Here is a 25,560-nt window from a genome sequence, read left to right on the forward strand (position 1 = left end):
TATAAGTGACATCTTACTAGTGTCCTGATTTACAGATTAGGCAATGGAGGTACAAATATATTAAGTAACTAGTCTAGGGTCATGGAAGCAGCAAGTAGTGGAACCAGTGACTCTACCATGCATTCGGAGACAATGCTGGACACAGTTCATGCCATTTGCAAGGTACCTGTGGGGAGAAAATCAAAACTCACAAAACCCTGCAAAATAAGATTTCCACCTACTGACAGTGGCTTGCATACTAGATAATCTAGACACTGTTATCTTTCCAGTTATATCTTGCACACAATTATATAGAGCAATATGAATCTGTGACGGTCATGTTCGTTGTTTTCGACTGGGGTGGGAAAATGGAAGGTTTAGAGATTCTAAAGTGGAAAGAGTAGAGTGTTGAGACCAGGGGAGCAATTTAAGATCAAACTGTCCTGCCATGGTCATCATGACCTCATGGTCATGTACAGCACATTAAGGTTAAGTGTTGAGGGATGTGGTTACATCGGCAGGAGTGAGGATGCAGAGCAGAGTTCTGGAGGGCTTAGCTAACGTGAAATCTCAGTTACCTCCCCAAGCCATCCTAAATAAACACACAATCTAAGAAACAGACTCTACGCAGCTTCAAGAAAAGTTCTACCAACAAGGAATCCTCCACCAGGATCCCTTTACTTAGGAATTTAGGAGCCACTGATGCGCAACATGGAAAACGTGTGACAATATCCCTGGTTTTCACTCTTCATCCATCCATCCCTTCCCCTCTCAATGCACATAAATGTGTGCACACACACACAATACACCTTGTGCAGAGAACAGTGTGATATCACCATATAGAAGAACTAGGAATATATCAGTATTTCCAGGGAACCTCAGTCTGTTCCAGCCCTTAGGATAAATCTTGACTTGCAACCTGACAACTTTCACATGTGAAAAATTTACTTCAAAGCACACACAAATAGTATTTTATGATCGTTTTATATTTAATATTCCTGCTGCTCTATGAAGGCTGAGTTGGACTCACCCATGTTTTCATTTAACACACATACAATTACCATTACTAGAAACTTATATAGAAGCGACAGTTCCTATCTGACCCCCACCCCACATTTTTATACACACTGTTAAAATCTCTTTCTTTGCCAATTATGCTTCTCTGAGCCTGGTTACTCAGGCATCACTTATGTCACATTAGTGCCTGTGAAGGTCAGTCTCCATGCTGTCATGTGGCATTAGAGTGACTCCCAATTTCATTTCTATATAGAGTCATCCCGAGGTCCCTGTCATTAGACACATTTGCTAGTGGAGCTTCCAGATGGACACATCGGGGCTTATGTCACCGTGACAGGTCACTGAGACTTGCCAGTACCACGCTGACACTAGCCTTACATTTTGCTTTTTACATTTGTTTTAACCTTAATGAAGCCTTGTGCTGGAAGATAGACCGGCATAGCAATGAAGAATGAGTCATTACAGTCCTCTGCATCCAGAAAGAAATGTCAGTGCTGCAGCTCAATCTTCATTGCTTTTTATATCTGAGTGCCAGGTGGATTTTAAATTTCTTTAAAATACTTTTACTTATCAAGGCTGCATTCCAGCATCCCTTCCTCCTCAAAATCCACCGTCATTTTCCTTTTCCTTCCCTTCTATTCAGATCAAAAAAAGCCATCATTTAAAAAGTATTTGTGCTGAATTTTTGTTTTGTTTTCCCAGGAAATCAGAAAAAATGTAACTGTGCACAAATGGAGACATTTTGACCTACAGTGATAGTTATGAGACTCATTATTCATCTTTATTCTTTAGGGGAAATACAGGAAATAATGTAGAAGAAATTAAAGCACACTGAGTTGTAAGAGTTTACATATTTCAGATGTATGCTCATTGACACAGGTGTTCTTTTAAAGAATTTCTTGGGAAAAAGAAAAACAGTTTCTATGGCAACCACATCACATTTAAGACCAAAAAGAATTGACTTCAACTTGAATTGGATAGTTTCAACTTGTATTTAGATAATTCAAACAAATTGCAACAAATATAATCTGTGCTAACACTCTAATATTATTCAGTTCTTATCTTTGTTTTTTGTAACACATCTAAGTATGCCTCTCTGACTTAATGAAGGCTCAAAGTGTGGAATTCTAGATTGGCAGGGTTTTTCTTTTTTTTTTCCCTTTCGAGGACTACCTGAAATGACAGTCAACCATGAGGGCACAGGGATATACATTTCCTCACACTTGGCAACGATGGTATAAAACTATAAATTTTACCAGTCTCACCAGTGGAAATATTAACTCTGGTTTAGTTTGTATATTCTGCAATACTAGTCAAGTTCAATAACTTTTCTTTATTACAGCATACCTTGGCGATATTGTAAGTTCGGTTCCAAATTATAAAGTAAATATCACAACAAAGGGAGTCACACGATTTTTTTGGTTTCCCAGTGCATATAAAAGTTATGTTTACACTCCACTGTTCTCTATTAAGTGTGCAATAACATTGTCTTAAAAAATGTTCATACTTTAATTAAAAATACTTTACTTCTAAAAATGCTAACCGTCATCTGACAACACAGGGTTGCCACAAAACTTTAATTTGTAAAAAAACACACTATCTATGAAGCACAAAAAAGTAAAGCACAATAAAACAAGGTATGCCTATATTATCAAGTATTTTATTTAATTATTGTTATATTCCTTCTTTTAAGGAAAAGTTTAACAATGTGTTTTTAAAATTTTTATTTTATATTAGAGTATAGTTGATTTACAATGTTGTGTTAGTTTCAGGTGTACAAAAAAGTGGTTCATTTATACATATACATATGTCCATTCTTTTTCAGATTCTTTTCTCACATAGGTTATTACAGAATATTGAATAGAGTTCCCTGTGCTCTACAGTAGGTCTTTGTTGATTATCTACTTTATATATAGTAGTGTGTATATGTTAATCCCAAGTTCTTTTTTTATTTAGGGGCATTGTTATTTTTTAAATTAATTTTTGATTATTTTTTACCATATTCTTCCTTTGTTATATACACAGAAAATATTTCTGCAGGTCTTTATCCTTTAACTTTGCTTTTAAGTACATATAGAATTATTTCCTTTTGCTGAAGCGCATCTATCAATGTTTGCTAGGCTTCGGTTTAGGGTCTTCTCTAAGACCCCTTTCCTCCCCGCCTTAGTTCAGGCTGCTATAACAGAAAACCAAGACTGGGTGGCTTAAGAACAACAGAAATTTATTTCTCACAGTTCTGGAGGCTGGACGTCCCAGATGATGGTGCATGATCAGGTTCTGACGAAGACCCACTTCTGGGTTGCAGATTTCTCATTCTCACATGGTGGAAGGTCAGGGGAGCTTTCTGGGGTCTCTTATAAAGGCACTGATCTCATCATAAGGGCTCTTTCAACTTCATGAATGAATATATATCTTCAGCTTTATACTTTCAGTTCTCTTCCATTCCATTCATTTAATACAAATCCTACACAGTTTTAGAAACTTGAAATGTAAAATCTCTTTTGATATTTTGAAGGAAAACCTCTGCATTTGTTATTTTCCACAATAATCTCTGCTCTTCATGTGCACATATTACATTATATATGTTTTAGCATCATTTGTCAGGGTCTATGAAAAATCCTGTTAAATCTTTGCCTGTAATCATACTGTATTTATAGATTAATTTTGAAGAATTAATGTCTTTGCCATATTGATTCTATGCCAGGGACACAATACCCCTAGTAATTCAAACCACCTTTACGTCTTCATAAATATCTTCTAATTTGTAATGTTATTTCCTAGGTATTTTATTTTATGTTATTTTTTACATTTTTCCTCCGGTATTTTGTAATTGGTGTTTGCTTGTGTATAAAATATTTATATTTTGATATCATGTAGGCCTTTTTGAACCGTAGTTTTTCAGTTGATTCTTCTGAATATTGTAGGTAGACTATCATTGTCTGGAAATTCTTACCATTTTTCCTTTCTATGGTAGTCTTTATACTTATTTTTATTTTTCCCTATTATTCTTTATACCTATCATCTTTGTCTACATTTCCTCTTCACCTTTGATTTCCAGGCATACGTGATAACTTCACCTCTGATTTATTTTTCTGCATTAATAAATGGCCTGTTTACTTATTCTCAGTGTCAACAGCAAGTTGTTGTGGCATGACTTGTTATTTCACTTAGCTTTTTAAATGTGGCATTAAAATTTTTCTCATGTTTCTATCTTGTTTTAATTAATTTTTGAGATAGTTTAAAACAGGTTTTGTCCAAAATTGATTTTCTTTCAATTAAAATTTTTAAACATCTAATTTTTATTTTTTTATCTAGTGATAGTTTGATTCTTCTTATATTGCAAAAATGATTTCTCAGGACTCATACTGGTTTTCATGTTTGCTAATCATTGAGCAGAGAGGCTTGTGATTGATGCTAGCACTTTCTCAAATTGAGTGTGAGGATATTCCCTTACAGTTCACTTGATGCTATCAGATTTTTTTCTCTGGATCTTATGTTGGAGGATGAGATAAGAGATAGGAGTGAGGGAGTTGGATTTTGGTGAAGTATCTGCGGAAGTATCTTCTCTCCATCTGGGGAGGCCTTTATGCCAAGGTCCAGCTTCCTTACATACTTTGATCTTGCCCCATTGTTTATCTCCTAGTCTTACTCACCTCAAAAAAATAGCACCTACATAAAACCAATTGCTCAAGCCAAACCTGGGAATTACTTCTGACATTTACTTTTCCTTCTCCACTAAAAATCTTGTCAATGCAACTTCAAGGATATTTCCAAAAAATATCCATTTCACTCCTTCTTAATTGCAAAAACCCTAGTTAAATCCACCATGATGTCTTCACAGAGTGTAGAGTCACTCCACCTGATGTCCTGAGACTAACTCCTGCCCCCATCCACTCCATTCTCTATACCACACCCAGGTCATTTTTAAGCATTTATATTGACTGAGGGCAGTCCTTTCCTTAAAGATTCCAATGTCTGCATATGGTACATTCTTTAAAATACAAAGTCCAAAATATGGCCAAATGATCCATCATCTGGCTCTTGACTCTGTTTCCAAAAGTGTTTAATATCATTCTATTTTTCCTCTCAAGTAATTTGACAGACTTTCATTTCTATTCCAACTATGCCAAACACCTTCCCAAGCAAAGACCCTGGATATTCTGGTCCATTTGCCTGGGTCACACTCCCCCAGTCTATTAGATGACTTTTTCGCATCCTTTCGGTCTTAGTTTAAGTTTCAGCACTTCAGAGATATGATTCCTAGCCAAAGCCCCACACTCAGTGCAAATTAGGTTTCTGTGTTGTATTTTTAATAGTACCCACGACCTCCCTTACAAGCCTCTAATGCTTCAAAGGCAGTGATGTCTGGTGTTCTCACCATGGTAGAGTCTGGATGCAGTAGAAATGTGGACACTGGTTGCATTAAAGATGTGATTAGATTCATTCTTCTGCTCCTCTTCCCCTATGTCAGGAAATAACTTCTCCAGATCAGAATCAAGAAGGGTACACATGAGGCACACTCCTGCCACAAAATTTCTGTATGGTGCCCTAAGACCTCCTGTTATATTTGATTATGAAGCTCTTTATCTGATGGAGTCTTTTTATATGACTATCCTCATAGCCTTGTCTACCCTTTAGCCCTGGCTGATCCAGATAAAGGATATTAGTAGGATGCTGTTATGACAGTTTTTTAAAAAATGTATTTTCCACATTGCATTACTTTTTCAGGAAGAATGTGAGTTGGAATTCAGTGTCATTCTTCAGTGTTATTTAGCAAAAACAATTGCTTGAAGATAATGACATGTGGATTCTATTTTCCAAGTTTTAAGTACTCAAGATATTGGAATTAGCAAAGCAAGAGGTTAAAGTTCCACTACAGACTGAACTGTGTCCCCTTCAAATTCATTTTTTGAAGCCCTGAGCCCCAATATGACTCTATTTGGAGATGAGGCTTTTAGGGTGTAATTAAGGTTAAATGAAGTCATAAGGGAAAGGTCTTAAACTTATAAGATTGGTGGCCTTGTAAGAAGAGGGAGAAAAAGAAATCTCTTTCTCTCTTTAAGCACATGCACCGAGAAAGGGCCATGTGAGGACACAGTGAAATCACAGCCATATTCAAGCCAGAAAGAAAGACATCCCCCACCAGAAACCAACCTTGAGTAATACTGATGTGGGACTTCTGGCCTTCACAACTGTGAGGAATAAATTTTTTGTTGTTTAAGCTGCCTAGTCTATGGTTATTTGTTATGGCAGCCTGAGCTGACAAATACAGGTACCTATTTTAGCTATGCTTCATGAGTTAAAAGAAAACACACTTGAAATGAATAAAAGTAAAGAAAATCCCAGCAGAGAAATGACAACTATAAAAATGAGCCAAATAGAAAGGAGCCCAATATCAGACTAGATTTGGTGGAGAAAAGAGAGTCAGTGAACTAAAGGTATTTCAGTAGGAATTGTTCATTCGCGAGAACAGAAAATGAATAGAATAAAAAGAATAAAATGAGCAAAATCCCAGGCATTCATCAAAAGTTCCAAGATATGTCTACCTGCAGTACCAAAAAGAGGGGATAGTGGATAGACCAAATAAGAGTAAAATTCTCAATGGCCAAAAATTTACCAAATTTGTTAAAAACATAAATTTAAGTAACTAAGCCCTGAGCAGGTTAAATTCAAAGAAGCCCCCTCTAGGCATATCATAACCAAACTGCTGAAAAGCAAAGATAAAGAAAAATTATCTTGAAAGCAGTTAGAGAAATGATATATGTCACACAGAAGGACAATGATTTGAAGGCTGCAGATTTCTCAACATCAAGTTTAGAGACTAGAAGATAGTGGGGGAAAAACTCACCTCACAACAAACAAACAAACAAATGAAAAATAGGAATTGTCAGGCCACTAATTTCATATCCAGCAGAAATTAAGAGAAAGATTCAGATTAAGGAAAATTAATAGAATGTATTACCAGCAGATTGGTCAACAAGAAAAGCTAAAAGAAGTTCTTTGGGGAATTAGTACTGTTGGAAAATTGGACGAACATTCAGGAATGAAGAAAGTGCATCAGAAATGAAGATGACCTACTCAACACACTCACATGCACCCGTGCACACACACGTGCATACATACACACACGTGCATGCACACAAAATATGCACACAAGAAAAATAACTGCATGGACATTCCATCCACTTTTCACAAGCAAACCTACGTAACTACTGGACATTTTCCCCAAGGCATTTCCACCATGCCATTGTTGTTGCATCTTCAAAAGTTTCAGTATCTGCCATAATCAACTTTCTCAGCCTTATGCTCTGGAATTTAGTCTCAGTCACTAGTTCACACCCCACCCAAGTACAGCAAATGTGTACAAACATCCATGATAAGGAGTCAAGATCCCACTTTCCTTCTTCCCAAGTGGTTCTTTGGCCTCCATATAAATGCAAAGAGATGCAAATTATTAGAAGTCACATCTGTCTTCACGAACCAATTTCTTCTTAGACACCAAGCCTTAGACTAAGGGTTGCAAAGCAAATCTGCAGGCCAAAGCTCACCCACCACCTGTTTTTGTAAATAAAGTTTCACTGGAACACAGCCTCATTCTTTGGTTTAAATATTGTCTATGGATGTTTTACTGTCCAACAGCAGAGTTGAGTAATTGTGACAGACATAATATGGCCCCAAGAGCCTGAAACATATTATTTGGTCCTCCTTTATAAAAATTTGGTCCTCTGGTCAAAGAAAAATATATATTTGGTTATTATCTTACAAAACCAAAAAGTAGATACCTTTTCTATATCTAGATATTAAAAGGAACATTGTAGTGATATCTCCAGGAAAATAAAAAGTCATCCTTAATATAAACAGACCTATTAACCTTTACAAATGGAAAACTATTGGCAGTTTTCCTAACTCCAGATTAAAAAGGGAAACATTAGACCTGTTCTCAGGTCCATAAATTTTCGTTGGGCATTCCATTATAATCACATACATATGCACTTACACAAAACAATAAAGCACCCCAAAAACAACAAACAAAAAATAAAGGCAAAATTTAGAAATTTCTAAATAAATGAAAACTGAGAGAATTTGTTTAGCAGAAGTTGCAGCCGAAGAAATAATAAAAGAAATTCTTCAGGAAGAAATGCAACATGAAAATGCAGAAAGTAATAACTAAGGAAAGGTTATACGTGGGGTAAATCTGTTAGGTAGTTAGTCAGAAGTGAGCAGGTCCCACCCCATCCTGGATGGGGTCATCTTTCTCTCTACCCTGCCCCCTACACACACTAGTGATCAGAACATGCCCAGAAATCCTCCCTTTTTGTGGTCAAGGACCGCTAAGTTTCCAGCCTTATCAGGAGCAAACAAGATACAACCCGCCAGCACAGGCAGGCGCACGAAGACCTAAAAGGTGACCCAGAGTAACACGGGGTTCATTATGCCGTATTTGTAATAAATTAGCATTGCGGTTTTTGCCGCCCCCCACGCCCACCGTGGGTTTCCCTTGGGTGCTTATGGGTAAGTGCCTGCACACTAGAAGAAAAGTTATATAACCTAAAGCTGTCAATCAACTTGTCAATCAAATGACACAGGACACAGGAAGGGACTTTCTACCACCGTGAAAAACCAACCCTACCCCCATTGCGGGGCTGTTTCTGGTTTCCAGACAGCCCTCTCCCCTTCTCTCTCTGGGGGGTGTACTTTCGCTTTGCTTAATAAAACTCTTGCTACTATGTTTCTTGGTTGAATTCTTTCAGGGGGACAAGGACCCAGGAAATTGCCGTTTTGGCGGTAACAAATATAAATGAATATTGGCTATACAAAACATCAGTAATAATTTTGGGTTGTATTTAAAATATACGTAATTAAAGACAAAATTAATAGAACAGGAAACAGTTAAAATTTTTTAAAGTTCCTGCCCTGAAAGAATTTATACATATTAGATATTACTAACTGATGGATGCTAATAAGGTAACCAATGAAATAAATTAAAGGGTAGAATGAATGATAAAAATAAATATTTTATTATACAAAAGAAAGCAAGGAAGGAGAAAAATGAATATAAAAACAGAAGATTAAAAAAAAAACAAAAACAAAAACAGAAGATACACATTTAAATGAAGTGTCAATAATGTAAATTTAGAAGCAAATGGATTAAGTACTTCAGTTAAAATGCAAAGATTATCAGACTCTATTAAAAATACCCTAATCAATATTGCTTACAAGAGATAGTCTTAAGTATACACGTTACATAAAGCTTGGAAGTAAGAAAAAATAAACAAATCAAACATTATCTCAAAGAAATCTGATATAGCTTAACAATATCAAAGTAGACATTAAGGTAAGAATTAGCAGAAGATAAAGGACATTTTCTAATGTTATGTATCAACTTATGGAGAAAATACAGCAATTATGAATTTGGATGGACCTAAAAATATAGCTTTAAAATGTGATATAATGATTAATAGAACTGAGAGAAAAGGGAAAAAAAGAAAAACGTAGCCAAATTGGAATCCTCTAATGTACCCTTCTTAGTTATCCAATAGAACAAAGAAATTAAACAAAATCAGTAAGGATGTGAAAGATCCAAACAGGATCAATTCATTTGACCCAATTGGCATATAGATAGCATTGGCATAGAAGTAATTATTTGCTGTACTATACAACCTGTCTTTCACTCTAAGAGTGGAAATCATTCAGAGTATGCTATGCGAATATGGAGAGGTTAATCTAGAAATCAATAACTAGGTAAGTAGAAAGTCTCCAAATCATAGAGAACTAATTAGTGTACTTTTAAATAACTCATGAGTCAAAAAAGAAGTGACAAAGGAAATGAGAAAATACTTTGAACTGTAAGATGATTAAATACGACATATTCAAATATAACATATACACATCCAGCTGTAAGTCTGTAATTTGTGGAAATTTTCCTGTGTATATTACACTTCAATCAAGAGGTTCATTAAAAACAAACATGACTATAGTAGACGTAAGACCAGTTAAGATGTTAAGATATTGTTTTATTAGCCCAGGTCAGAAATGATGATGTTTCAGAACAAGGTGGTAGCTCTGAAAGTGGTGATATACAGAAAGGATCTGAATAGGTATTCTTGAAACAAAGGACTTGTGTCCAAAATATACAAAGGACTCCTAAAAATTAGTCAAACAAATAAAGAATATGTTAAATGGGTACATAATATTTTGTTAGTGAAGAATTTAAGAGATTCTGAAAAACTCCAGAAGGATTTAATAAAACTAGAAAACTGGACAGCTTGGAGGCAAATTAAATTTAATATACACACTGGAGGGTAGAATACATTTTAAGAAATATTTCAGTATAAATCTACTATCAATTTTGTAATGATTGTAGTTGCCGGGAAAAATAAATATTGAAGATATTCTTGTACTTAGTTGATTTACAACATTTAGAAAATTATTGAGTACTTACTATGTTCTTTACATTCTATATACACCACCTCACATTCCAAAATTATATGGAAGAATCAAGGGCAACAATAACCAAGACACCCCTGAAGGAGAACAAGACAGGATTTATCTTATATGTTAAGTATATTATATATATTAAGTATACTATATATACTGGTTGTAAAGCTGTATTACATTTTTTGGATGGTACAGATTTAGGGATTGATAAGTAGATCCACAGAAAAGAAAAAAGAAGTCTAGATCCATGTGTATATGAAAACCCGAAATAAAGCAGAGCTGTCATTTCCTATCCATGGGGAAAATCATCAATACATAGTCCAGGGAAAGCAGTCAGTTATCCACGTGAGAAACAAGAAACAGATCTCTAATTGATAAACAACACTTAATTCCATGTGACTAGTGAAATTTGAATACAATGCTTACTTTAGTTATTAGGCTTGCATTGACATCAATGTCCTGCTGTTTCTAAGTATACTATGGATATGTAAGACAGTAACATTAGAAGAAGCTGGAAAAAGGCAGTGAGTTTTCTGTACTATTTTTGTAACTGTTCTATAAACCTACACTTCTTTCAAAATAAGAAATTTAAAAAAATAGTACAAATAATATATGGTCAATAAACAACTGGATTCCATAGGAATCATGACTTTAAATGTGAATAACAGAACATAATAGTTTTTAAAACAATGTAGGAGAAAATCTTTATGGTGGGGTGTACTTTCTTATTTATCTATTTATCTATCTATCTTTTAATTTATTTATGGCTGCATTGGGCCTTCATTGCTATGCGCGGACTTTCTCTAGTTGTGGCGAGCAGGGGCTACTTTTTATTGCGGTGGTCAGGCTTCTCATTGCGGTGGCTTCTCTTGTTGCAGAGCATGGGCTCTAGGTGTGCAGGCTTCAGTAGTTGTGGCACGTGGGCTCAGTAGTTGTGGCGCATGGGCTTAGTTACTCCACAGCATGTGGGATCTTCCCGGACCAGGGATCGAATCCGTGTCCCTTGCATTGGCAGGCAGATTCTTAACCACTGCGCCACCAGGGAAGTTCCAGGATGGACTTTCTTAAATAAGACTTAATGAATGCAAACCATAAATAAATATATTGATAATTCCAACCACATTAAAACAAGAATTTCTACACATTGCAATTTTTTTCTCATTGCCACAGTTGCCACAATAATCTTAAGGCAAAGAAAATCAGTAGGTCAATACCTGTTGATATCAGATTGTTACTAAGATTTGGAAATCAGATTTAATCTTAGGTCTACCTAATTCCAAATTTCTTGCTATAATAATCAGTGTTATAATCTGTTCCTTCCCTAAAATGATTATGTTAAGCAATAACGTAATCAGCCTACCATCTTAAAAAAATACATGGGTAATATAATGTACATTCACACATGAGTAAACAAAAATCAAATATTCCATCTTTAAAATCAGTGAAAAAATGAAAATGTAATTTATAATAAAATTATATGTATTTTATTATGTAAATGATTGGAGGACAAATACAATAGATCATAACATAGTTGGATGCTTGCATCCACTTAAATTTATATTCAAGAGAGCACAAAAATTAATCAGTGTTACCCTTTTTCTTTATTTTTGACATTTTGAAATAAGTCAAAAATAAGACATATAATAAATCCATTGTGCATATTACAGTTACAAATACAGATTGATACATGTGTTGGATGGGTGACATATACCACAAGAGGTGTGGCTGTTGGTATGTTGATTTTCTAGAGTTGGAAAAACTTTTTGGAAAATGTCTGAACAAAAGAGTACAAATTTCCTCATCTTACATGATAACTGTTTCTGGATAACTCCATGGATATTAAAGCTCAGAAATACTTTATGTTTCAAAAGAGTATTAGCTTTAGGCTCAGACATTCATCATCCTAAAGAGGTCTTAGTGGGGTACTTGATTGTCAAGTAGGAAGGACTTTGAACAACTTTTTAGTGTCCAAGGCTGTCCTATGAATTTTAGTATACCTAATCCATATGGGTCCAACCCACTAAAACGCAGTGCATTGCTACACTTTTTGGCAACACGAAACAACTCACTTATTTCCAAATAATTCTGAGGACCCTGTTGAGAGCTGATGTCTAACTTACGCCAAACTTCAGGTTATTTTAATTAAGCCTGGCAATATTATATTTAATAGAAACAATCAAATAATAGTTCCTTATGTTTGTTTGCTCTTCCACTTTCAAAGGACTTTCTAACTCTTCTTCTCAAAAACTGTAAAAGGTAGCCATCTCTACTCTTCAGATAAATTTAACTTAAAAGGTTTTTAGTGATTTGTTCCAAGTCAAACAGCCAGTGGGTAGAAGTATGGGTCTCTATTCAGCTGCAAGTTCAACCATCTAAGCCCTTGATATGGAGTGGAACTTTACCACATTAGGACATATGCCATGTTCTTGGCTGAATGCAGCAAAGGAAAGCACAGCAGTTTGCTCTGGGTCTTCGCTGCCACCTTCCATGGATTCTGCCCCATGTTTCCCAGGGCAGCAATTGTTTTCCCCAGCCTGTGCTTCACGGTGCAGCCAGCCTGTCTCTGAGATGTGCACCCAGCATTTCTTGAAGCCTGTGTGGTATATTAAGAGACTGTGTTCACTGTTGAAGGCAACCATCTGTTACAAAGTGCTGACACATTTGTTCTGATAGCAACACTGGGAGGAAATCTAACAGAGCAGCAGCGGGGTGGTGAGCACAGAAGGCAGCTGACGGCCCCGAGTCCCACAAGGGCAGGATGGATGTCTCTATGGGGACTGAGAAAGACCAAAAAACTCTCATGCCAGCAATCCAGCTGTGACACCTGAGATACCAGCCAAAGCACAAAGTGTAAACAACTTTCTCCATCTCTCTCCTAAGGAGAGTGTAGGGAATGCGATGCAAGCATTTGCAAACTCATCCGTCCCTTCTGGAATAAACAACTCTGATCTAAAAAGACTATGTGTATCAAATTCTTTGATGAGAGACCCACTTTCTTTTAGGCATAAGATAAGAACTAACTTGTTCTCTGCTTCTTGACAGCATGACGGTGCAGCAGGTGAGAATTTATACATTAGGGATACCCTGACAGGCTTTCATAGGCGGGAGCTTTAAGGCAGGCACATTAAGGGGGTGTGGTAGGCAGAATAATGGCCCCCTCAAAAATGTCCACATCTGAGTCCCTGGAACCTGTGAATTTGCTATGTTCTATGGTAAAGTGAGTTAAGATTGCAGATGAAATTTAATTTGCTAGTAACTTAACTTTGAAATGGGGAGATTATCCTGGATTATCTGGGTAGACCTGATGTAATCTCATAGGTCCTTATAAGTGAAGGAAGGAGGCGGAAGTGTGTCAGGATGATGCATTGGGAGACTCAACCAGCCCCTGGAGGCTTGGAAGTTGGAAGGGGGCCACACGGGATGCTGACAGCCTCTAGAAGCTGGAAAAAGCTAGAAAATAGATTCACTCCTAGAGCATCCAGAAAGGCATAGAGCCCTGCTGAGACCTTGGTTTTAGCCCAGTGAGAGCCATTTCAGTTTTCTGACCCCTAGAACAGTATGATAACAATACTGTGTTTTTTTTACCAGTCACGAAGAATAATTTATTACAGCAGCAGCAGGAAACTCATATAGGGTCACATAGCTGCTGTTGCCTTTTATTTTTTTGCATGATGGCAGACTCAGAGCAGCAGGTTGATAAATTTAGCAGCAGTGACTTAGTGGTGAGAGAGAAAGATATTTCATGGCTGCATGTGTTTGCCTCATATGTTGAATTCCATCATAATTTGAGCTCTCCCAATTTAGAGGCAATAGGGAGTATAATCAAACAAGTTCCTCCTTGGGAATAATTCCAGTGCTCTGGTGAGAGGAAATTACAGATGATGTCCAGGCAAATTAACTTCGGCTACAGGAAGAAGGGTTTTGCATCACACATTACGCTACTCATTTGTCAAACGTATAGTCATTATGAGAAGAGAAGATCAGAAGAATAATGCTTTAAAGAGGCGTATGAGGTGAACCGAAGACAGCCAAGGCCAGCGAATGACCTTTGCTTTCTTCATATATTTAGCAAACATTTTAGGAGCTGTGCTGAGTGTGGAGATGATAAAAAGATGACCAGACTTAGCTTGTGTTCTCCAGAAGTTAATTGTCCAGTGAAGGAGGCGATTCTATGGATGATTAAAACACAGCCTGGCAAATGCCTCCCCGAGGCATGAATAGGATGCAGGGGAACAAGGAGCTGGAATTGGAGTGTAGCTGGGAGAGGATAAGCTGTAACACTTCACAATATGGTCATCTTGCCTGTGTGCCCTCCTTGCGTCCATGAATACCCAATTCTTGCAAACAATGTCATATTACTCTGTTTTAATTATTTGCTAGTCCTTGAGGAAAAGGGCTGTCTTTCTTTCTTGTTTGAATTCCTAGCAACTACTTCAGGCTGTGGCCATTCCGACGATGCTGAATTAAGTCATTCACTTGCTGGGTGAGTGAATGAGTGACTGAGTGAATGAGACGGTGAAGGAGCGAATCAGGTGACATTTGACCTGATGGACCTTGAACTACAAGTGAACGATTGTTGGGCTGGGGCAAAATATCTTCTAGGTAAAACAAACAGTATTGTATTGTTTGGATTCAGATTCCAAAGACATGCCTCAACACTGCATTATTCTTACATATAAATGCCACCTAAATCTAGGTGCTGTCAAACCTGGGAATAATAGACCAGCCCTGGTGTCCAAGGAGGTGACTGCTTTCTCCCAATAGATAGTCACAGTAGCTCATTCAAATGACTTAGAAAGTGAACTTTGATATCAAGCCTTCAGGAAATGGAATATGACAAGTATTTCTTTGTCTCTGGACTCAGAAAAGCCCTGTTACCTTCATCATCCTGCTGTCTCCCTTCATCCACTCCCTAGTCTACATTTCCTGGATTTTCCCCTTTGCTCGCATTAACTCTGGCTAAAACCAAAATCCCTTCAAGGTCCAGAACGAAAGAGCTAAATTTAAGTATTTGCCTGCTTCTAAAGAGCCAAGAGACTCTACAACAATTAGAACCAGGCTGACCACAAACTATTCTGATTACTTCCAGAATTCACAACCGTAGTGTGTTGCATGTTTATTTAGTTTGTTTTGTTCATTTGTTTGTTTTCCAATCTTTTCAAGGTACAGGAAAGGCTAAAAGGATCAAAGATTGGAGCGGGCATAGAGGTGAGGTGTTTATTACCCAGGTCTCATCAGAGAAGAAAAGTTTGGAGCCAGTTGGTTCTTGCAGAAAATGTCATGACCAAACATATGAACAGTTTTCCCACTAATAACTGGAAGTTGAACGAAATTCTGTTAAAATATTCATGGAACGAAGTTATTTAAATTGCATTTTTGGTAGTAACATACTGTGGGCACTAATGAGCTTTTATGATGATAACTAATTATAAGAGGTGTTTCAGATGGTTTAACAAAGTAAATTTTGAAATTTTAATTAATAACTAGCATATACATATGGCTCTTAAATATGATTTTTGCATATATTTTATTGGAGAACATTTCTGCAGTTTATGAATTTTATTAGGAACTTGAAATTGATACTTGTTAGATTTGCATATAGCCAAACAACATACTTCACTTGTCTCTTGGACTTTCTTATATATAATATTAGTCACTGGTTTACAAATTGGCAGAATAATCAGTCCTAGAGTTATAAAAATGCAATTTTATGTCCTGCTAGTTATTTTCATATAAATACTTGAGCACATTTAGGTCTTACATCGGAGTCTCTCTATTGAAAACACAGTAGAATTTGCTAGAAACAACATTAAAATATATAAGATCTCAGTATTTACACCATATTGTATGAGTGCTTTTTGAGCCAAGTGGTAAATGTTGTGACATAAATTTGGAGCTGGTATTAATTTCTTAAATGTGTTATATCCATTATTATGGATGATTTTATAGAAATATATAAAGTAATGTATACATTTTAATAGGTTAACATTTTTTAAAAGACAATGCCAAAGTTTCAGAGGAGAGGGGTTATGGTATTAGTAGCTCAACTTTACATATGAAAACACTGAGACTGGTTAAGCTAATAAGCTACCTGTTAAATAGAACAGAATGGAATCAAGCTTCAGATTTTCAACTACGCTATTTATGACATATGCACATCCAGTACAGACTGAATTAAACAAGGGAAAGTTACTCAGAATATCTTAATATAGTGTCCAAATATCCAAGAAGAAATACGAAAGTGTCATAGGAAGAAACACTATAAATATCCCCATAAAACTCATGAAATTTACCATGCAAATTTTGAAATATACCAGAATTATATTTTTAAGCAATGTAAAAATTATAAATTTTTCTCTGAGATTGCAAATCAGAAATCAAATTATCTCATGGAGAATCTTGATGCTATTATGTTCATATTTTCCATGCTATACTTCCTCTCTCTCTCTCAGTATGAATGGGAGATTGGAGTCAATGACATAATTCTCCCAGTAATAAAGTTTTTTGATACTATGGTTTTAAAGCAGCTACAAAGTTATGCTTCTATTTTTTTTTTTCTTTCAGACATTTAACAAATGACCTAAGAAATGAAAAATATATTTCAAGGAAACTCCAACAACTAACATTCTTGAGAAACCAGGCTTCAAGGTCCTATCAAGCTCAAGTTTCTAAAGGTAAGTGTCCCTTTTAACCTTTCTTTTTTTTTACTACAAGACTTGAATATGTCTGGATGTGACCTTCAGTTTCTTGAGAAGTTCTATCAGAGTCACTTACACATGAAGCTTAATAGCAAATGGCAACAAGAGATCAATAATGAGGAGGTCCTGAAGCAATGAAGCCAAGCATCCTGATACAGGCATGTCTTCAGGATGAATGACATGACAGCATGACATTTGAGCAGCTCCTGAGCATCTCAGATGAAGCAGGGTCACCTCAGGAAGCATGAGTTGAAAGCAAGCACAGTGACATATGGAATCAAGTCTTCAGACAGAGTTGTTAGCAGCAGGCATGAATCGGTGTGCCAGGCAGCAACATGAGATGGAATAATTCGTTTTGGGCAAGAAAGGTGGTCATCTAGGAAGCAGAACCCTAAAAAATGACAGGTCTCACAGCTGAGGCTACCGCTGTGCTCCAAAGAATATATGTCTGCTCTATTAAATAGCTGCTGTGCATACTGTCAGTAGTGACATTTTTTAAAGCACTCAGTGAAGGACGAATCTTTGAGATGGCAGCTTCTGGGTAGTTGTCAATACAATGGACACAATGTCACTGCAACAACTTTGACAAGAATAATTTGTTTATTAAGGAATTTAAATTGCCCTTCCAGTATCTTAGCTCCTGTTGCTCTGTGGTAGGGTAAAAAATTAAGAAAAGGAAAATGAAACTGTAGATGAGTATAAGCAAGGCCAAAAGACAAAGGTCTATGCACTTCACGATCAGAATAGGCCTTAAGATATAAGGTTGACCAGTAGTACCGTGGAGATGTGACAAAATAAAATTTCACTTATTATACAATATAATAGAAAAGAGTTAACATTTCAGTGCATACAAGGTTTCAAATTCAAGGCCTCTTTGACACATCTTTACTACCATATATAACACTGGAAATATATCATGACACAAAAAAAGTCCCCTGGGTATAAGACTTTGATGGGAGAAAAACATTTTGAGTATAACATATCCATCAACATTTTCAAACTATTGGAAAATTCAACCAAAATCAGATTCATCTTTTAATGAAATATTTTTAAGCACAGGTCATACGCAAGGACTGAGCTAAGTATTGATGAAGTAATGATAGAAAATGTCTAAAATCCTGTCCCTAAGGAAAATGAGACAGTGGCATCTTTCCATCCTATGGAGCAGATGGTCAAAATCAGCAATAATTAAAATACATTATAAATACTATTATTTAATGTATTAATAATGATATATAAAACCAGATAAGAGAAATGCCTTTTACTGTTTGGGAGAAGATAAGTCTTAGGAAACTTTCTACAAGAGAAGATGTAAAAGCTGAGTCTTGACTAACACAAAATAGTTGGCCATTTGGAAAAAAATTGAGAAGAATTGATTAAGAAAAAGTCCTGGAAGAGATACTAACTTATTAATTTTCAGTTGGCTTGAGAAATGTGATGTTATTATTATTCTTTTCAAATATTTTAGTCTTAGTACTCCTTTACACTCTTAAAAGTTATTGAGAACATCAAGAAGTTTCTGTTTATGTGGATTAAATTTGTCAATATTTACTGAATTAGAAATTAAAACGGAAAATTTAAAATATATTTATTAATCAATTTAAGCATAACTGACTCATTGTCTTTTAACATAAACAACATATTTTATACAAATTACTACATTTTTCAAAACAAAAAAATGCAGTTAAGGAGTGGCATTAATTTACTGTTGATATCTGGCATAATAGAAGACAGATGGATTTACATCTGCTTCTGTACTCAATCCATTGCAATATGTAGTTTTAGTTGAAGTTTATAAGTAAAATTTCATCTTACACAGATATGTCACTCAAAAAGGAAGGGTATTTTAGTAGCGTTTCTGGATAATAGTGAATATTCCTCTTTGATATTATACCCAAATTCAACAAATGGTAGTTTCTCAAAATTTAGTTGCAGTGTAGACTCTCAAACCATAACGTTTTGGTTTATTATTCTATATTATACTGGTCTATATTGCACTTTCAATGGATCTTTTACCAAATGTGATTTTGGTCATCTAGAAAATACTATTTTATTGAGTTATGCATATCTTTCAAATATTGGCTCATTTTAGTGTACAATATTTTTTTTTTTTTTAAATCACATTTGTTAATATCACCACAAATCTTATCAGAAAACTCTACAGATACTTGGAAGTTTTTAAGTTCATGTTGCTGGATACTTGTTTTCCAAAAATCTAAATTTCACTTGAAAGCTCAAAGATTATTTTATGTTTTAAAATATATAATGTATAAAATATTTTATATTTTAAAATTTCCTCATTTTTTTTTTTTTTTTGATGAACGCATCCAAACGTTTCTGTCTTAGCATCTTTCCAATAGTCAATACAGTATCTTTAGCCATCATCGTCTTGTGCATGAGTAGCGTGAAGCTGGGTGCTCACTTCACTCTTCTTCCCCGACAGGGACAGTATCTCCTTCCATGCGTGGTGGACGGGTGGCAGTGGTAATGTGAAACTGAACTGCCTACCCTCTTCACTGCGCCTTTTCTTATTTCTGTGCCCCACCCAGGTGCTGTAGTCTCTCACTTGGAATCCTTAGCTCTTATGAAGGTATTTTCCTGTGTAGGTGTTCAAACTGATGTGTCGGTAAGGGGAAAAGCAGTAGAATCTCTTATCTTGCCATCTTGCTAACGTCATTCTCAAATTTTATTGTCAGCAATAACTACTGTCAGTTATTTTTCCTTTAAGCAAGGGCTTTGATGCTAATTTCAAGAAATTGGCAATCAAACATCATATGATATTGCTTATATGCGGAATCTAAAAAAAGGATACAAATGAACTTATTTACAAAACAGAAACAGACTCACAGACTTAGAGAACGAACTTATCGTTACCACGGGGAAAGGGCGGGAAGCGGGGAGGGATAGATTGGGAGTTTGGGGTTGACATGTACACACTGCTATATTTAAAACGGATAACCAACAAGGACCTACTGCATAGAACAAGGAACTTGGCTCAATATTCTATAATAACCTCAATGGGAAAATAACTTGAAAAAGAATGGATACTTGTACGGGTATAACTTTTCTGTACACCTGTAACTAACAAGTCATTGTTAATCAACTATACTTCATTATAAAATAAATTTTTTTTTAAAGTGATGTTAAAAAAAAGAAAAGTAAAATGATATTTCATGAAAAAGCAGCTCGTTCAGCTTGCAGCTCAAACTATTCCATGTTTTTCCTAGAGATAGCCATCAGAAATCATTTATACATAACAGTACTTCCCATTTCATTAAACTATGTTAAAAAGATGTGAACTCAAGGGTTGTGATTTTTATAAATCCATACATTTTTACCTTTTTATCAAGAATATTATTTAGATTACTTTTTCTCCCTCTCACTGTGGGTGTTTGGCCAGGGAGAATCTACCGACTTGTTCAGTCCAGTTTGGTGCCATTGTCTTGATTCTAAGGAGCCAGCAGATTTACATACAATTGCTTCTGTAACATCTTAGTATTATTATAAAAGTAGATTTAACTCATGGGCCTCTGAGCATGGCTCCCAAAATTCCACAGGATCTGTGAAGGAAGGTGGTGAGCTATCACTCCCCAGACTGTGTTGTGTTGACCTTAAAAAAGATAGATTATCTGGGTGTGGCTTGTCTGATCATGGGGGCCCTTAAAAGCATAGAATTTTCCCTGGCAGAAGAGGCTACTGGAAGTTAAAGAGCTTAGAAGTATTATACAAGAAAGATTTGACCCACTGTTTCCAGCTTGGAAGAAAGAGGTGACCATGTGCCACAGAATACAGGCACCAACTAGAAGCTGCTAGAACTAATTAGAAGCTGAGAACAATGCCTGCAAGGAAATGAGACTTCAGTCCTAAAACTGCGTGAAACTCAATTCTGACAACCACCTCAACAGGCCGAAAGTGGATTTCCCCCGGAACCTCCAGGAAGGAACCTGCTGACACCTTGCTGGTGGCCTTGTGAGACCTGAAGAGAATCCAGTCACATGTCTGGACGCATGACCCAGGCAAACTGTGAGACAATAAAAGTGCACTGTTTTAAGCCTGTAAGTTTGTGGTATTTGTTCCACATGAATATAAAATTCAGAAACAGAAATTAATACACCATGAAAATCCTCAGGGACTCTCAGGGGACCATAGACTCTATTTTGAGAATTACTGGTTTAAGAAATAGTTTGGTAGACTTCAATCGGAACCTATGCTGTTGATACATCTTATATATTCATACATTATATTTTGACACCACAAACATCTTTCACAAGATGAATTCAGGTTTTCTTGGATCCACTGAATGAAGTCAGCATTTTGAGATCACAAACCTGTCATCCACAGTCAAATTAAGCCCACAGACGTGTTTCGTTTGACCCACATGCATTAGACCACACCGTCCTTTAAATTAGGTGGCAATATTTAAACATCAATGAATATAAAAATCCAGACTTCCGGACTCTTTGCAAATTCACAAGGTGTGGTAAGGCGCGCTCTCATTGCTTCACGGCGGCACCCAGCCGAAGCTCGTTTGAAGTTGTTCCTTTACTTCGGGAATGTTCTTTTCAACTAATCCCAGGCCCCACCATTTAATTGGGTGTTCTCAGTTCCCTCATCAAAGTCACCTTCCTGGTGCCTGAAGCCAGCAGCTCAGCGTAAGCAGTGGGACACAGACTGAGCCGAGTTCCAGCAGATTTCCTCTCAGGCTTCTCTCCCCCTTTTCTTTTTCCTTCTATCTCCCTGGGGCATTGTTTGTTGGCCGTAGACCATGCTCCAGCAGGCTGGACAGCTGCTTCACTTAATGAGGGCTGATTTGCCCAGAGAGGGAAGGAGAAAAAGCAAGAGAAGCATCCCAGATGAGAGAGAAGGTATCTTAACTCTGCTGCAGATTCTCCTGGCATTTTAATGCTGATGAAGCAGGTATGATTTGGGAAAGGATGCCTATAAGATTCATAATTACAGACTTTGTAATATATTGATATTTTACTCTTTTTGGAACAGAAAGCCATTTTCAGTGTATAAAACTATTGTGAGACTTGTGGACATTTCCAGGCATTAGGAATGACCGTCCGAGAGCGGGGATCTTAGCTGTCCCTTGATCTCAGTGACCATCTTGTTTACAGGGGGCCTAGAGCTGTCAGCTTTTACCAGCAACATATCCTTGTGATCAGTCAAGATCTAGCTGCTCTTTCCAAGGGAAAATTCATAAAATCATTTTCAGATAAACTCGTCAAACCAGACCTTTTTTTAAAAAATGTGTGTTTTAATTAAATTATATCAGGTAAACAGAAAGGTACACAAATCATAATTATACAGTTCAATAATTATCCATAAATGGATACACCCATGAACCATGATCAACTTCCTTGTAATTTTGACCAGCTTTAAAAATTTTCTTTCTGAAATGTATTCTTTTGATTTGAGTCCATGGTTATAATTCTATTCCTCATGTTGCAGAAACAGGATTTCCAGTGGACCAGAAAACAATTGTTTTTTTCTCCCCACTGAGCATTCAAACCACTCTGTGGGAAAGGTTTTTCTCCTACACATGAATGAAATTTAGGCTAGGTAAAAAAATAACTTTCAATTAACTTTTTTAGTGATGAAAAGTTTTCCAATCATTTTCATTCTTCTACAAATGGTCTCAGTTCCATAATTTTCCATATTTAAAATATCTAATTTTAGGAGGAAAAAGGAAACATTCCAAATTAATTGGAAGTTAAATCTATTGGCTTGGGCTTGCTGAAGGTAGGAATCTTGCTGTTAAGGAAGGGGTGACATGGCCTGCCTTTCCACCCAATTTATGACTGTTTTCTGATTCTTCTCAGTAAACAGGCAGGGGATATTTTATTTTTGCTGCGACCGTCCTGAGAACTCTAGGGACTTGGTTATCACTCAAGGTGTCTCTGTCTACATTTGACATATGATCAACTACTCAAATTCTTGTAACATATTAGTGAGTTTTTCAGGTGTCCTCCCCAGGTTATGAAGCTCTCACCTTCAGCGTCCTTCACCCAGACAACTTGTGTCTCTGTTTTCTTCAGCCTTCTGTGGTTCACCCATCACCTGGGATCATCTTTCCATTCCCAGCATTTCACCTGGGCGAGGTCGAAGGTTAATGGAAGGGAAGTTCTCACTCACTTGGCTCACACCTGGTGAACAGGAAGCGCTAACAAATGTGTTGCTTCACTACGGACAGGAACATTCCATGCACTCATGCAGCTCCATCCTCAGGGCACATGGGTGCCCATCCCTCTGCCCCTTCACACATCTCAGCTAGAAGCCAGACACCAGCAGACACATCCACCTCTCCACTGGTTTCCCTGACTTCCCTCTTCATACTTTTTGGCAGGACATACTCCTTGCTGAGGGGCCTGGAGAGAAAAAAAGAATATGTGGTTTCACTGGAGCTGAAGAAAATGGCATGGCCAGGGATAAAGTCCACATGGCAGGTCAGTAGATACCTGCTTCTGAGTTGGTCTGATCTATAAATCAACACTGCCCAAGTATGATTTAAACTGCAGTGCCAACTAACTACATTATTCAATCAATGTCTCTTAGTTCACAATTATGTACCATGAGTGATTTTTTTTTTCAAATGCTGTGTATAAATCCACAGATACTAAGTGCATTTTCAAAAGAAAGTCAATTCAAAAGAATATACAAGAAACACAACAAGAATTTAGGTAATAAAAGGAAGACTTTACAAAAATATTATTTGAGATTTCTTGGCATAAACTGACTGAGGTGCCAGAAATTGAAAAAAACTAAGTTTGAATATCATAAGAATATTATCAGCTTGAATAAAAGGCAGATTACAAACTGGGAAGAATATTTATAACATGACAGGGAAAGGATTAATATTTTTATTATTTGAAAACCCCCAAGAAATCAGTAAGAAAAAGACAGTGGCTCCATTAAAACTGGCAAAAGATATGAACAAGTAATACATAAATTACTATGATGAACTCCAAACTTGTTAATCATCTAAGAAATGCAAATATAAACAAAATGGGCAGTCATTTTCTATCTTGACTATCTAGTCATTTTCAAACTGGCAGTGCTAAATGGTAATGCATAGTGTTGGCAAAGGGTCAAGATAATCTCAGGCAAAGCTGATAGAAAGGAAAGAAGGTCATACATCTGAATTTGGCAAAGTGTATGATAACGCTTAAATTATGCATACCCTTTGATCCATCAATCTCTAGACAGAAATTTAAATCAAGGCAAACAAAAGCTGTGTGCCAAGATTAGCTACAAGAATGAACAGCATTTCTTCTAATAGTGACAACTTTGAAAACAAAATTAAATGTAAAACACCAGCTCAGAAGTTGAATAACTTCAAGCTTCCTTATAATGGTGTATCCTTTATCCACTAAACCACACGTATCAAGTTGAACAAAAAAATAGAATTCTTTCATAATTTATACTCATTCAACATCTGCTTTGTGTCAGGGTCTTTTCTAGGTACCCATGGCAAAGCAATGACCAGACAGGTAAAGTCCTTAATCTCACAGAATTTATCTTCTACTGAGTTCAAGATAATTTCAGGTAATAAATGCTTTGATAAAAGTAAAGCAGGTTAATGCAATAGAGCAAAACAGATTAGGAAGCAGTATATACAACAAGGTCCCATTTTAAATTTATTTATTTATTTATTTATTTATGGCTGTGTTGGGTCTTCGTTTCTGTGCGAGGGCTTTCTCTAGTTGTGGCAAGCGGGGTCCACTCTTCATCGCGGTGCGCGGGCCTCTCACTATCGCGGCCTCTCTCGTTGCGGAGCACAGGCTCCAGACACGCAGGCTCAGTAATTGTGGCTCACGGGCCCAGCTGCTCTGCGGCATATGGGATCTTCCCAGACCAGGGCTCGAACCCGTGTCCCCTGCATTAGCAGGCAGATTCTCAACCACTGCGCCACCAGGGAAGCCCCAAGGTCCCATTTTAAGGGATAATTATACACACATAAAAACTTTACGCACATATAATAGATGCTTTACTTTTATTTTTTTGTTTCCTATAATTTAAAAATAAATATATGTCCCTTTCTTTATAAGACAAGTTTCTTAATTAAAATTTAATCTGAGCAGGAGAAATATTTTAAATCATTTTCATCTATTCCTTATTTATATCATTTTAATGTTCTATAACTATTATAATTTCATATATCAATTAATTATTATAAATTAAAACTCAGGTTTTATAATAAAAAGTGATCTAAATCATGTTTGGATAAACTGTGTCTCTGTTCTCTTCTATCCAATTTAGGAAATATTTATCAGGACACTACACACATTTTTACACCCACTCACAAAAATAATTTTGCAGCATTACATAAATGTGATTGTATGCATGTATGTGTGTTCCTTTCTTAGTAAAGTCTATTTTCCTTCTTATTGTTCTTTTCTGTTTATTATGCAGGCATCTTCTATCT

The sequence above is a fragment of the Eubalaena glacialis genome, chromosome 12 (assembly GCF_028564815.1).
Source record: "Eubalaena glacialis isolate mEubGla1 chromosome 12, mEubGla1.1.hap2.+ XY, whole genome shotgun sequence".
In the NCBI taxonomy this organism is placed as follows: domain Eukaryota; kingdom Metazoa; phylum Chordata; class Mammalia; order Artiodactyla; family Balaenidae; genus Eubalaena; species Eubalaena glacialis.